This window comes from Camellia sinensis, chromosome 6 (assembly GCF_055761805.1).
Source record: "Camellia sinensis isolate YWXY chromosome 6, ASM5576180v1, whole genome shotgun sequence".
Lineage (NCBI taxonomy): Eukaryota > Viridiplantae > Streptophyta > Magnoliopsida > Ericales > Theaceae > Camellia > Camellia sinensis.
The window spans coordinates 167,108,387-167,123,323 of NC_138966.1; the positions used below are offsets into that span (position 1 = coordinate 167,108,387).

The following is a 14,937-nucleotide window of genomic DNA, read 5'->3' on the forward strand; positions in this document are numbered from 1 at the left end:
TAGTCACGTTACCACATGGTCTTGACCTATAAAATAATGAATAAAATAATAAGTGAGGTTAGAAACTCAAAAAATTTAACAAAATTTTTTTCAAATATTTATTGGGTGGAATGTTAAAAAAAAAAAAAAAAAATTCTTAAATGCATGATAAGTATATTTGTAAAAATACTTTTTTTTATATAAATGAATACGATATAATGAGAAAATTAAAATTATTATATTAATCTATTTTTTTTAAGTATAATATAAAATATAAAAGAAAAACTTACAAAATAAATTATTTAAATTATTAAAATAAAATTGATAATGGGCTTCGTAAATCTGAACTCCAGATAAATTTAATTCTATATAAATATTTATAATAAAAAAAAAGTGTAGAATTAAAAACAAAACAATAATTTAAACCATAGTCCTTGAAATGATTAAAAGTGAGATGAATATTATCAATGGAAAAATTTTATTGATTTAAAAAAGAAGGGTACATGCTTCATAGTACATCAATAAGAACTAATAAATTGAAGTACAACAGATATCAAAGCCACATTTCAGCGAAGAAGGTAAACAACTCCCAGCACACAAACATAACATCAAAGCACATATAGATAACAATAAACAAAAAAAAAAAAAAACTGAAAAGACTTTAACAAAACTTGAAATTCAAATCAGTGTTAGAAAATTTTTCTTTCATGAGCTTATTCATGCGTTCAACCATGGAAGGAGTAAGATAATTAGCCCAATCTCCCACCTCACCTTTCCTAAAATAGGCACTATTTGGATGCCCAACATCATTTTTGTGAGTCTTGTTCACCTCCAAATCTTTCAAGTTGTCAAAACTACACAGCTTCGATATTTCCTCAATCACTCCTTGTCTATCTTCTTCCACAGAGAAAGGAAACCCCATGAACTTAGCCAACACTTTGAAATGAGAAATGGGATCTTCTTTCATATCTTCATATTTCAAAAACAACACCTTGTCAGGTCTCTCTTGACTCGCTTTCCAGTACCCCAACGCATGATCCCAAAACGGTCCATACGAACTCACGCCTCGGCACATCAAATCGAAACTTTCCTCTATCAAACTTGGATTGAGAGGATTCTTTAAAAGCTTAGCAACATAGTGGCAATAGGAGATGAACCGGTCTAAAGGGTTTCGACAAACGTACACGACACGACAAGTAGAGTCTCTAATGGAGTTAGGAAGTGCAGAGTATGGAACATGGGTTGCTAAAATTCTAGGACTAGGAAAGTCGTCAAGCTTGAAGAATGGATTTTTTCCGTAGACAGAGTTGTCAAGGAAAGGGACGAGACCGTGAGGGTTGGTGGTGAGCAATGGGTTTTCTCTGGGAGAGTAGTTGTTGCGGTTGGCTATAGCAAATGTAAGAGCTTTTAACCATGTTGTACCTGCTTTTGGGAGACTGGCTAGTATTAAATCAGAGTTTTGTGCTTTGAAATGTTGTTGAAAAGCGAGAATGCCATGGATGAACATATATGGATACCAATACCCTTTATACAAAAAAATGTCTATCCCATTTGGAAGTTTCACTTTGGGGAGAGTTTTGAGCAGTTCTTCCCACTCATCATCATCCCCCATCCTCTCTTGTGTGGCTTCACTAATTTGGTTTGGCTTGTCCATAGGTTAGTGTGAGATAGGCAAGGCGAACCATATTTTCATTTTATAAAGTTTTTTTATGACTTTTTTATTTTATTTATTATTTTTTTTAAACCCTGTGAAAAACGAGGCCCATAAACTGTGCATTATCACGCGGTATGGTCAGTCTCTCTGTTTTGTTTTGTTTTGTTTGTTTTTTTTTTTATCTATTTGATTCTTCTTTTTTTGATTATAAACTTTAAATAATTGAAGGGAAAGACCGTGGTTCTGTTTGTAATCTAAAATGACAGGCTAATGATTAGGTGCCATTTGTGGAATATCTCAATTTACTATGAAAAATATATGGAAAAGAAATATTTGTCAAATAGAATTCATATAAAATAGATAAAGTTTGTATAATTTAAATTATGAGGTATAAGTTGCTATTACAGTATGTTAAGTTTTCTATTTTGATTATTTTTTAAAAATTGTTTGTTTCTATTTTTCAAAAAAAAAACACTTTTTAAAAAATTCTACTTTCTTATTTTTTGTATTTTTTTATTTTTACTGAATTTTTTACATATTTTAAGCAATTTTTTTACTTTTTAGACACACCTAACATAAATACACCTAAAAAGTAAAAAAATTATTAAAAAAAATCTTTTAAAAATTTACAAAATACCAAAAATATAAAAAAAAATACAAGAATTCAGTACATTTTTTTATATTTTTATGTATTTATCAATTTTTTTAAATATTTTTTCATAAATTTTTTACTTTTTAGATACATCTAAGTAAGATACATCTAAAAAAGTAAAAAAATATATTTAAAATTTAAAAAATATTCACTAAAAACAAAACAAAAAAACATGAAAATCAAAAAAGTCAATTTTCAAAAAATTTAATCTAGAAAACTCAAACCAAAGATACTGAATATTATTTTATAAAATTGAATAGAATAAATTATTAGATATATGATAGAATTATGTGGTATGATATGTATTATTTTTTAATTAGTTATACACTTGATGATGTATTCCTTTTGAATTTATTAAAAAAAATTATAATGTGTAATTTTTCTCTACAGATAAATATAAAACACATACTAAGATAATTATCCCATCTAAAAAAAATACTAAGATAATTTACTGAACTAATAAAGAAGTAGAAGAAAATACATAACAAATACTAAGATAATTATCCCATCTTAAAAAAAATACTAAGATAATACATAACAAATTTTATGGGTGTATTTGTAATTTGTTAAAAAATAAAAGATTTATATTTTATAATTGACCGAGAATGTAATTACGAAAAAACATGTTCCATAACTGACGGAGAATATTTGCGTAATTACAAAAAAAAAACTATTATATAATTAACTATGAATATTTACGTAATTACAACAAAAAAAAAATCACTCAATAGATGAGTCATAATTAATAAATTATGCAAAATGAAAGGTTAAAATAAAAATAAAAAAGACAAATCTCACACAGGGCTCTTTTGGGAAGAGTTAAAAACGGCAGCTTTTAGCTTTTTACTCTTTTTAAGTTACATCATCTTTCATATTTTTTACTAATAAAAAGACAAAATAAATTAAAAAAAATCAAAAAATTAACCTTTTACCAATTTTTTAAAACACTCCACAATTAAACGATTCTCATACATATAGATATAGATATATAATGCCCTACAAACAACACGCAATAAGATCAAAACCACCTAGTTTTAATTGCCAATCAACGCATGCATTATATCAAAAAAAACATAATATATCTATATATATATATATAGAGAGAGATATGAAATTTATTAAATAATCATAATTACTTTGTTTTCACTTTTCAAAAAATACTTTTTAAAAAATTATACTTTCTTATTTTTCGTGTTTTTTTGTTTTTACTTAATTTTTTTAATATTTTAAGCAATTTTTTTACTTTTTAGACATACCTAACATAAATAAACCTAAAAAGTAAAAAAAAAAATTATAAAAAGAACTTTTAAAAATTCACTAAATACCAAAAATACAACAAAAATACAAGAATTTAGTACATTTTTTATATTTTATGTATTTATTAATTTTTTTAAATATTTTTTTACAAATTTTTTACTTGTTGCTTCCGACCCCCAGTGAGGGTGACCCCCCAGTGGCACTCCCAGTGACGTGGCAGCTTGTGATTGGCTGAAATCCAAAAAAAAAAAAACTGTTTTGCACCAATCAGCAAGGACTCCCAGCACCCCCATTAGGGGTCCAATGCATTTTCCTATATGATAAATTCACAGCAGAGTCGGGGATGGATTATTTGTCGTCATTGCTGGAAGATTGCAAATCAGAGACTCTGATGTTGATGACTCCTCGAGATACGTGCTGATCATCGGCCATCTCGAGGCGATTAAAGTTCGCCGCCGATTTCGATACTGTCTGGGAGAGATTTCCACCGTCTGATTTTCGGCAAATCAGATCGGTATCTCTCCCTGACTTCTCCACCAAGAAACAGCTCCATTTCACTCTCTGCCATACTCCAATCCTCATCGATGGTGCCAAATTGGTAACCCAATCACTGTTCATTCTTTCTTTGATTTGAACCTCTATTTTGTGTTAATAATCAAAACTGATATTGTGGTGTTTGAAAATTTGTTATTTTAGTAAGATTTTTTAGTTTTTGATTATTTTTGGAGAAAAATTTTTTTGTGTTTGAAAAGATAGTTGAATTTTTTTATAGTTGGACGTGATGTTTGTAAGAGAAAAAATGAAATAATTATGAATTTAATATGATATTTTGTCTAGATTTATTTATTTTTGATTTTTTAACCTATTTTGTCCTTTAACAAAAAAAAATTAATAAAAAAAAAAACTCTTCCCAAATGCCCCAATAACTATACGATTTTCTGTGTTTATATAGACATATTGTATACATGTGTATGCGTTTGGTGTACATAAGGCAATGATCAACTATCTTTTGCTTTTCTATCTGAGAGGGTAATTTTTGGGAAAATTGGGCCGAACTTCGAGTTTGGTTTTGAGGCCCAAAACGCAGTGGACTAGGTAAAAAGGCCGTACAGAATACTCCGGCCCAGAAGGGCAAAGTTACTCCGGCCTTGGGAAGACAAAGCTACTTCGGCCTAAGGAGGCAAAATTACTCCGGCTCAAGAAGAGATCGTTACTTCAGCCCAAGGAAGAGTAAAATTACTCCGGTCTGGAGGCAATTCGCAGTTAGGCCGGTCTCAGAGTTAGTCCGGTCGCAGTATGTTCTAAGAAGACCGGTGTCGGAATTAGTCCGGTCGTGACTTACATTGGTTAGGTCGGTCCGAACTTGTTACCTGGAAGTTTGATCTAAGCGTATCAAGGTCGAACAGGGCAGCCGAAGTAAAGAGTTGGAGGAGAAGACCGAGCTAAGGATAGTTCGGCCTTCTGTGGCTCGGTATAGCCAAGTTTACTTCGGTCAAAAGGAAGTTCGGCCGTAAAGAAAACCATCCCACTTGGTTTGAGCAGTGGGGGAGGGTGTAAAAGGATAAGCATTATCCTTAGGAGATTGAATCCTAGGAGGACTCTGTATGGAGAAATACAAGTCCTACTAGGATTGTGCCATATGAAACTTATAAAAGCTCACAAGCATCGCCTTGGAGGAGGTAATTGAACACAATCTTTCTGAGAACTTAGAGCTTTGTCTATTTGTCAAGTTTTCTGACTTAGGCATCGGAGAGGTTTCCGGCACACACCCGCCGGCTAGCTCACGTTTGTGTTTTCAGGTGACAAAGCGACGTCGTACGGAGGAGCGTGGACTTGGTCAACAGGATTATACGAGGAGAATTATTTCCTCCCCGTACAATTGGCGCCGTCTGTGGGAAGAACAGACAAGAACAAAAACCTCTTGACTAAGCTTCTCCTTTTCTCATTCAATGGCACACATTGAAGACTTGCCGCAGTCCGCCGTCGACGGACTAACTCCAGAAGGGGGCGCAAGGCGTGAGGGATTACCTGCTGTCCCTCCCATGACGGACTTGGAGCCCCAACAACATAATTCCAGGAGGAGCGGCAGGGGAAGGCGGAATGGCAGCCCTCGTCACTCTCAAAGTCCCGACAGGCAAAGGAGGAGGATTGATCCTCAAGTCCTGGAAGATCGCGTAAAGGAACAGGATGAACTGATTCGGAGGATGGCGGCGGACATGGAGGCCTTGAAACGCCAGATGAAGACCAAAGATGTGGCGACAGGAGAGGGGCGCAGGCACAAGACGCCCCCTCGCCACTCAGAGAGTCGTAGTAGGAATACTACACCTTCCCAAAGAGAGAGCAGAAGCCTCAGGACAGGCGACACTCACTCCTTATCTTCAAGAACTCGTCACTCCAGGTCTGAAAGGACGAAATCCGAAAGATCATACACTGAAGGAAGCACGTATTGGCCTTCACATTCACACCAAACCAGATCCAGACAAACCGAGCTACCCAGGTCATCCGACTTACGAACCGTGCTAGAAGAAAAAGCACGATGCAAGGAGGATGCCAGGGCAAAGGATCCACACCGAATTTCGGCCCTACAACGGTTGGCTCCTCGAACGCATGGAAGCGTCGAGGTTGGAATGCCAATACCGCGACCGGCCTACGAACCAGCGGACAAAGCATTGGCAAGACTACAGACTTCGCCGTTTGTCCCAGCGATCGAAAACGCACCCCTACCATCAGGCTTCCTTCAGCCGAAGTTCAATACATATGAAGGGAAGACGGATCCGTATTCTCACCTGAGCCACTTTCGCCAAGTCATGGCTGTGTACAGGCGAAACGAGGCCCTAATGTGCATACTCTTCCCATCAAGTCTGGGCGACTTAGGCTTGACTTGGTTCGAAAAACTCCCAGAGGGCAGCATAGCCTCCTGGGCCCAATTGGCAGAAGCGTTCGTAACAAGGTTTCGGACAAATACTAAAACACCGGTGGAGATAGACCAGCTACTCTCCATCGACATGGGTGAGAAAGAAACCCTCAGATCTTACAACAATCGCTACTGGGAGACATTCAACCAGATTGGAGACTGCCCCACCAATCTAGCCATTGCGCAATATAAAAGAGGCCTACCAGTAGGGAACCGACTACGGATTCAATTACCATGACGCCACCCCTCACAATGGAAGCCCTGATGGAGAGAGTGCATCAGCACATCAGGGTAGAAGAAGATGGCGCACGTTCCAAAGCCAAAACAAGTGCGGCCACGGTACCAGAAAAGAAAACCTCAGCAAAGGTTAATACGGTGGACCGAAGTAACAAAAATGGACGTGGCAGACGAGATAACGGAGAAGACCCAGACAAAAGATGGCTAAGAATTCGCACTGCCATAACCACGGTGTTCAAAAAACCAATATATCGGATTCTGAGCGAAATCAAGGATGAGCCTTTTGTCAAGTGGCCAGCCAAGCTTGGGGAAGCTCAGAAGAATTACGACGACAGATCACGGTGCACCTTCCACAAAGAAAAGGGGCACCGAACTGAGAATTGCACGCCCCTAAGACAGCATTTAGAAGAATTGGTGGCAGCAGGCCACTTGGACGAATACATTGAAGGAGGAGCGCAACCGGCCCCCCAAGATCATGACCAACCCAACAGAATGCCAAACGACGCACCACCGCAAGGCATTATCAATGTAATCCATGGAGTTTTTGAACCTGAGCGCGTATGCGAGCTTAGAGGTTCAATCAAGAAGGCTGAACACTTTAGGGAAGTATTAAGTTCCCAACCCGCCATCAAGAAGGGGAGGACAGAGGCAACAAACGTCATGTCCTTTTCGGATAAGGACTTGGAACGAATTTACTGCCCCCATAATGATGCCCTGGTTGTCACTCTCCGAGTCAAGGATTTTGACGTCAAGCGGATTCTGATTGACCAGGGTAGTTCATGTGAGATCATGTATTACGACACATTCAAACAACTAAAGCTGCAAGACAAAGACTTGGCACCTGCAGTTTCTCCCCTGATTGGATTCAACTCCATGCCAGAGTGGCCTGTCGGCAAAATAATCCTTCCAGTCAGAGCTGGAAGTGTATCAAAACAGGTGGAGTTCTGGGTATTGAAGGTCCCCTCCACCTACAACATCATCCTGGGCAGAACATGGCTGCATGCCATGCGTTCGGTGGCGTCGTCTTACCATCAGGTAATGCGGTACCCCAGTGACGCCGGTATAATTGAAGAAGTCTATGGCGATCAGATCATGTCAAAACAGTGCTTCGCCACAGCAAATGGAAGCCGAGCTGCCAAAGGATACGTTCATTCGGTGGAAGAACCAGAGAGTAATGAACTATTCGCTGACGTCGGCAAAGAAGCTGATCAGAAAGCGGTGGAAGACTTGGTGGAGGTAAAAATAGATGAGAAGAACCCGGATAAGTTCTTCTTGCTTGGCTCATCATTGTCCAGTGCTGAGAGATTAGAGGTCATGGAATTCTTGACCTCTAATATCGAAGTGTTTGCCTGGACACCGTACGACATGCCAGGCATTGATCCAAACTTCATCAGTCACCAACTCAATGTCCACCCATCCGCCAGACCAGTCATTCAACGTACACGCAGATCGGCACTCCACCACGCCGAAATAGTGGCAGAAGAGGTGGGCAACCTGCTGGAGGCAGGAGCAATAAGAGAGGTGCACTACCCAAAATGGATCTCCAACACCGTCGTAGTACCAAAAAAGAATGGTAAATGGCGTGTCTGCGTCGACTACAAAACAGTCAACAAAGCGTGCCCAAAAGATAGCTTCCCTCTACCAAGGATAGATCAACTGGTGGACTTAACGGCAGGACATAACCGACTTAGCTTTTTGGATGCATACAGAGGCTACCACCAGATCGCCATGCACGAACCAGACCAAGAGGTCACTTCCTTCACAACACCAAGAGGGTTATATTGCTACAAGGTCATGCCCTTTGGCCTAAAGAACGCAGGGGCGACATTCCAAAGGATGGTCACCAAGATGTTTAAACCATTGTTAGGCAGAACAATGGAGGCGTACATCGACGACATGGTGGTCAAAAGCAAGGATGAGAATGACCATCTGAAAGACTTAGGCGAGATGTTCCAGATCCTGAAGAAACACAAGCTACGCCTCAATGCGTCCAAATGCGCATTCGGAGTTGGATCTGGCAAATTCTTGGGCTTCCTGGTGACCAACCGAGGTATAGAAGCCGACCCTTCTCAGATCAAAGCAATCCAGGAGTTGGAGAGACCAAACTCAGTTAAAGAAGTGCAGCATCTTACTGGTATGGCGGCTGCACTCAACCGGTTCATAAGCAGATCGTCGGACAGGCTACGACCGTTCTTCCAAGCTTTAAAGGCCAAGTTTGAGTGGGATGAAGAATGCGACCGAGCTCTGGAAAGCTTGAAGGAATACATGTCTTCCCCACCACTACTTGTTACTCCAGTACCTGGTGAAGAACTCTTTTTGTACCTAGCAGTCTCTCAACACGCAGTCAGCGCAGTGTTGGTTCGTGCAGAAGGAATACAACACTTGCCCATCTTTTATGTCAGCAAGACATTGTTGGGAGCCGAAACAAGGTACTTACCATTGGAGAAACTAGCATTAGCATTAATGATGGCATCCAGGAAATTGGCGCACTACTTTCATGCCCACACCATAGTCGTCCTTACGGCCTTTCCATTAAAAGCTCTGTTTGAGAGGGCGAACTTCAGTGGGCGAATTTTGAAATGGGCAGTAGAGTTGGGACAATTCGATATCAAGTTCCAACCAAAGACCGCAATAAAAGCTCAATCTTTGGCAGACTTCGTCGCAGAGTTTACTCCTGGAAGTCATCATATCTGTCCAGTCGACCTGACTGACTCAACCGAACTAGGGACGGAAGTTGACGCCGGAATAGCGCAACCCCTAGTGAAAGGTAGTCCATCGACCGAACTAGAGACGGAAGTTGACGCCGGAATAGCGCAACCCCTAGTGGAAAGTAGTCCATCAAGCACAAAGGCAGACCACATTAAGGACGACAAGGAGGAGCCAAACAAAGGCTCACCAGCAGTTCAAACAGAGGACGAAGGGCAGACAGCCAATATGGACTTTGAAGAAAACACCATCCTTGACCCCACGGCATCGTCTGACCCTTCCACATGCTGGAAACTATTTGTTGGAGAGATGTGGAAGCTCTTTGTGGATGGAGCATCCAACCGACATGGTGCAGGGCTTGGCATAGTCCTCATCTCTCCAGACGGCCTGGTTATAGAGCAAGCAATCAACCTTGGCTTCCCAGCATCCAACAATGAAGCAGAGTATGAGGCACTTATCGCAGGACTCAAGTCAGCACACTTCATGAAAGCAGCCGAACTAATGGTATACAGTGACTCTCTGCTGGTGGTAAACCAAATTTCGGGCGAATACGAAGCAAAGGACGACAGAATGGCCAAGTACCAAGAGTTAGTCAGAACAGAGATCAAGAAGTTTGATGTGGTAAGGATAGAACAAATTGGCAGGGAGGAAAACAGCCGAGCGGACGAGCTAGCAGGCCTGGCCTCAATGGCAGATACATCGATCCCACATCCATTACTCATCGACTTCTTACCAAGACCAAGTATAGAAGACCCCGAAGCAGAAGAAGTATATTGCACTGAATTAGGCCCTTCATGGATGGATCCCATCATCCTGTTCCTAAAAGACGGCATCCTACCAGCAGAGAAAAAAGAAGCCAACAAAATAAGGGCAAAGTCGCAGCGATTTTGGCTATCTCCATCTTTGGCATTATACAAGAAGTCATTCTCTGGGCCTTACCTCAAGTGCGTTCATCCCAGCAAAGTAGAAGCCTTCCTATTCGAAATACATGAAGGGGTATGTGGAAGTCATCAAGGGGGAAGGTCGCTCGCTTACAGGGCTATTTCACAAGGATATTGGTGGCCATATATGCAAGCAGACTCAGAGAAATATGTGAAGAAGTGTGAAAAATGCCAGAAATTCGCGCACCAAATACATCAACCAGCAAGAGAACTCCTACCTTTAACTAGCCCATGGCCTTTCGCAATGTGGGGCTTAGACATAGTAGGACCACTTCCAACAGCACCCGGAGGCAGAAAATTCTTTCTCGCAGCAACAGACTACTTCACAAAGTGGGTGGAAGCAGAAGCATTGGCGTCAATCAAAGAGAAGGATGTGAAGAAGTTTGTTTGGCAGAATATTATCACTCGGTTTGGCATACCAAAAGCACTGATCTCAGACAATGGAACTCAGTTCGACGGCAGGATCTTTAGAAGCTTTTGTGAAGAGTACAAGATAGAGTTCTACAATTCCACACCGGCATATCCCCAAGCAAATGGGCAAGCAGAAGCATCAAATAAAGTCGTCTTGGATGGACTAAAGAAAAGGCTAGAGAAAGCAAAAGGCAAGTGGGCGGATGAACTTCCTCATGTTTTATGGGCTTACCGCACCACACCTCGGCGATCAACTGGAGAAACACCATTTTCCTTAGCCTATGGCATGGAAGCAGTGATCCCACTAGAAGTTGGCCTCCCTACAATTCGAAGCGAAAATTTTGATCCAGACTTAAATGGAGAAGCCATAGCCTTAGAACTCAACCTTGCAGAAGAAAGAAGAGAAAGAGCGTTGGTCCACATCGCCTCATACCAACAAGAGTTAATCAAAAAATACAGCAAAAAGGTTCATCCAAGACAATTCAAAATTGGCGATTGGGTACTGCGCAAAGTAATGGGGAACACCTTAATCCCAGGAGACGGCAAGTTAGGCCCAAATTGGGAAGGTCCTTACAAGGTGGTTGGGTTAGCAGGCAAAGGGGCATACCACCTAGAAGACAAGGATGGCAAGGCAATCCCTAGGCCATGGAATACGGCCAATCTCAAGTTATTTTACTTTTAGCTTTTCTCTTTTTGAACATATGTAATTTTTTCTTTCCTTCAATAAAATGAGCAATTCTTTTTAGCACAAAATATTCTTTGTAAAAGTTAGTTTTAGAAACTAAGTTTATTGCAAGCATTCTATTCCAAGTTAGCTGGAAAAACTAACTTCAATGGTTGGCTGGAATAAACCAACACTTGTTACTCTTCAGCCGAAGTAAGTGTGAGGCTGAAGAGTGGTTGGCTGGAATAAACCAACTCTTGTTACTCTTCAGCCGAAGTAAGTGTATGGCTGAAGAGTGGTTGGCTGGAATAAACCAACACTTGTTACTCTTCAGCCGAAGTAAGTGTATGGCTGAAGAGTGGTTGGCTGGAATAAACCAACACTTGTTACTCTTCAGCCGAAGTAAGTGTAAGGCTGAAGGGTGGTTGGCTGGAATAAACCAACTCTTGTTACTCTTCAGCCGAAGTAAGTGTATGGCTGAAGAGTGGTTGGCTGGAATAAACCAACACTTGTTACTCTTCAGCCGAAGTAAGTGTATGGCTGAAGAGTGGTTGGCTGGAATAAACCAACACTTGTTACTCTTCAGCCGAAGTAAGTGTATGGCTGAAGAGTGGTTGGCTGGAATAAACCAACACTTGTTACTCTTCAGCCGAAGTAAGTGTAAGGCTGAAGGGTGGTTGACTAGAATAAACCAACTCTTGTTACTCTTCAGCCGAAGTAAGTGCTGAAGAGTGGTTGGCTGGAATAAACCAACACTTGTTACTCTTCAGCCGAAGTAAGTGTAAGGCTGAAGAGTGGTTGGCTGGAATAAACCAACTCTTGTTTCTCTTCAGCCGAAGTAAGTGTAAGGCTGAAGAGTGGTTGGCTGGATTAAACCAACACTTAATACTCCTCAGCCGAAGTAATTATGTCGGCTAAGGAGTGGTTGGCTGGTAAGTATAGTTTAACCAACCAAAAACCGAAATAACACTTGGAGTAATAGAAGACATTACAAAATGCAAGCATACACACAATAACCGGAATAAAAGAAGTAAAATTTTTCATTCAAAGAGAAGTCATTACAAGGAAGCTTAATTCGGTTACAAAGGAGAAAAAGTAAAAAATCAAGAGAAAAGTTCATCAATTTCAGCGTCGAGAACCGCATCAGTGTCAGCTGGAAGACCGGTCTCTGGCGGCAGGACCCCTTCAGTCACAACAGTAGTATCGACCGGAGCCGCAGTTTCACTTGGCTGTTCAATAGTCAGATCTTCCACTCTGGACTCGGGCCGATCTATCTGATCCACATTCACAATCGAAGTATCTCCATGGGCAGAGTCTTCATCAGAATCTTCATCATCTGAGCCCTCAAGGAACTGCTGTTGCATGGCCGTGGCATATTCCATCAGGGAGTTCGGTATGAAGTAGGCTGGAGGGTTGAAAACCTCGGTCTGAGGATCATGACCGAGCTTCTCAACGGCTCCCCTCCAGCCGCACTTAAAGAAGAGATCCTTGGAAGCATTGCATTGTAGGGCGTAAGCATCCTCTGCCCTCTTGAAACCCTGCTTGTCAGCCTCTTTTACCTTCTCCTTTATTTCGGCATCCTTCTTTCGTTCAAGTTTTAGCAACTCGCGCAAGTACTTGTCCTTCAGAATTATGGCAGTCTTTTGTTTTTCAGCTTCGGCCGAACTAACCATTCCGGTCAGTCGGCCGACCTCACCCCGGAGTTCGGCCAGTTCCTTGCGAGCTTCTTCTAGTTCGGCCGATTTCGCCTCTGCCTCGGCCGCTGCTTGCCTAGTCACTTTCCTCAGCTCCAGTACTTTCCTGTGGGTGATTTGGTTTTTCTGGATGGCCTGACAAAGCAACAACCTCAATTTAGCCGAAGAAAAAGTTGAGTAGAAAAACAGAAATGCGACCGAAGTTACTTACCAGAATCATTGATTTAGTGGTTGACCGGATGGACTTCAGCTCGGTGGTTAACTGTTTCTGGTGGTGTTCCATGTCTTTGGGCAGACACACGCTCTTGGCCAGGTTGATGGCCAACAGGTGGTCTTTCTCAGCAACGACCGAGTCTGTGTCTAGAATGACTCGGTCGTTGAAAGTTAGTTTCGGTGCCCAGCAGCCGATAGTTCGGTCAGAAGACTCCGGTTGGGGGCTCGGTGGTAAGCTCGGCTGAATAGGAGTTTCTTCATCAATCAGAACTCGTTCGGGTTCGGAAGTTCGGGCACGTTTGGTTCGGCGGGAAGAGGATGGCTGTTGGGAAGGAAGGGCGACAACAGCAGGTTGCGGTTGGCTGGGAGGCGCCACTTCGGGCCTAGCTGTTTCGGTTAGAAGGGCCCTGACCCTGCTCCTTTTCGCCATCTCTTCTTCTGCGGTTAAAGGGACAAGTCTTATCTCGGGCAAAGTTGGGTCCGGTTCCGGTGCCTCTTCAAGAAGGAAGTCAGTCACCTTTGCTTTCCGTCGACTGCTGTAACGGTAGGTCGGTTCGAAATTTAGAAGCTTGGCCCAATCCCTTTCTTTAACCCGAAAAGCGGCTCGCAAGACTCCGAGGTTAGGATAGCTATACAGGGAATGGAGATGGGCAAAATCTGCAAAAAAGAGAGAAGTGTTAGTTCGGCTAATAGACTAAACAACCGAGATAACTTACAAAGCAGAAGACCGAAGTAAAATTACCAGGCTCTCCCATTTTCCAATTTATAGGTCGGCCAGGAATTTGAGCCTAAAAATCCTCAAAGTTCCCAGAGACCCAAAAGAAATCATCATCGTTAAGATCTTTGTCCGGAGTGTGCTTAATTATCTTCTCTCGGCGGCGGCGAATTCTAAGGTAATATACCCACCCAGCATTCTTTGAACCGATGGAATACTGATGGAATATCTCGGCTAGGCCGAGATTTAGTCCGGTTTGATGATTTAATACGGCTATTCCCATTATGATACGATATGTATTGGTAGACAGTTGGGTGGGGCACAACCTAGTCTGTCTAAGAAATTCGCAGATTAGCGGTTGAACAGGAAACCGTAGTCCGGTTTCTATTATGGATTGAAGGGTAAAAGGGACGAAGCCTTCATTGTCCCAGGGAGTAGCATCTTTCTTGGCCAATACCAGTTGGACATCATCAGGAATCTGGTAGTCCTGCCTAAATTCGGCCATGCCACCAGGGGTTTCGACTAAATATCTATACTTACCCATTTGTTGTATAAATTACGAATAAATTATTTCGGTACAAAAATTTGGCTCAGTAGCTCGGTTGAGCACACGCAGGAGTGTCTGGGCAACCTAAGTCTGCAAGGTAGAAAACAAAGGGGTTAAGCACAGATCGATTGGACTGCGCTACAAATTATAAGCAAGATATACAAATCCTACTTCGGCTTAGTGGGCTGGTTCTACCTCGGCCCTTCAGAATGTTTGTTAGCACGGTTTTGAGCACATTAGACCGGTTTAACGTCTAGGGGCAGCTTTCTGAGTTCGGTCTAAAAAACTAAGAAAACTGGTCTAGTCCCAAGGCCTAAAACGGTTACAGTATGAGGAAAATTACTTCGGCTGAG

General features: G+C 41.5%; 1 pseudogene across 1 annotated transcript; it reads right to left on the bottom strand.

Annotated features, from left to right (window-relative positions):
• Nucleotides 1-440: 440 nt before the first annotated feature.
• Nucleotides 441-1,672, bottom strand: LOC145793016 (cytosolic sulfotransferase 15 pseudogene; annotated as a pseudogene). Its single transcript, XR_014333455.1, has one exon. The product of XR_014333455.1 is annotated as a cytosolic sulfotransferase 15 pseudogene (transcript).
• Between the last annotated feature and the right edge of the window lie 13,265 nt (nucleotides 1,673-14,937).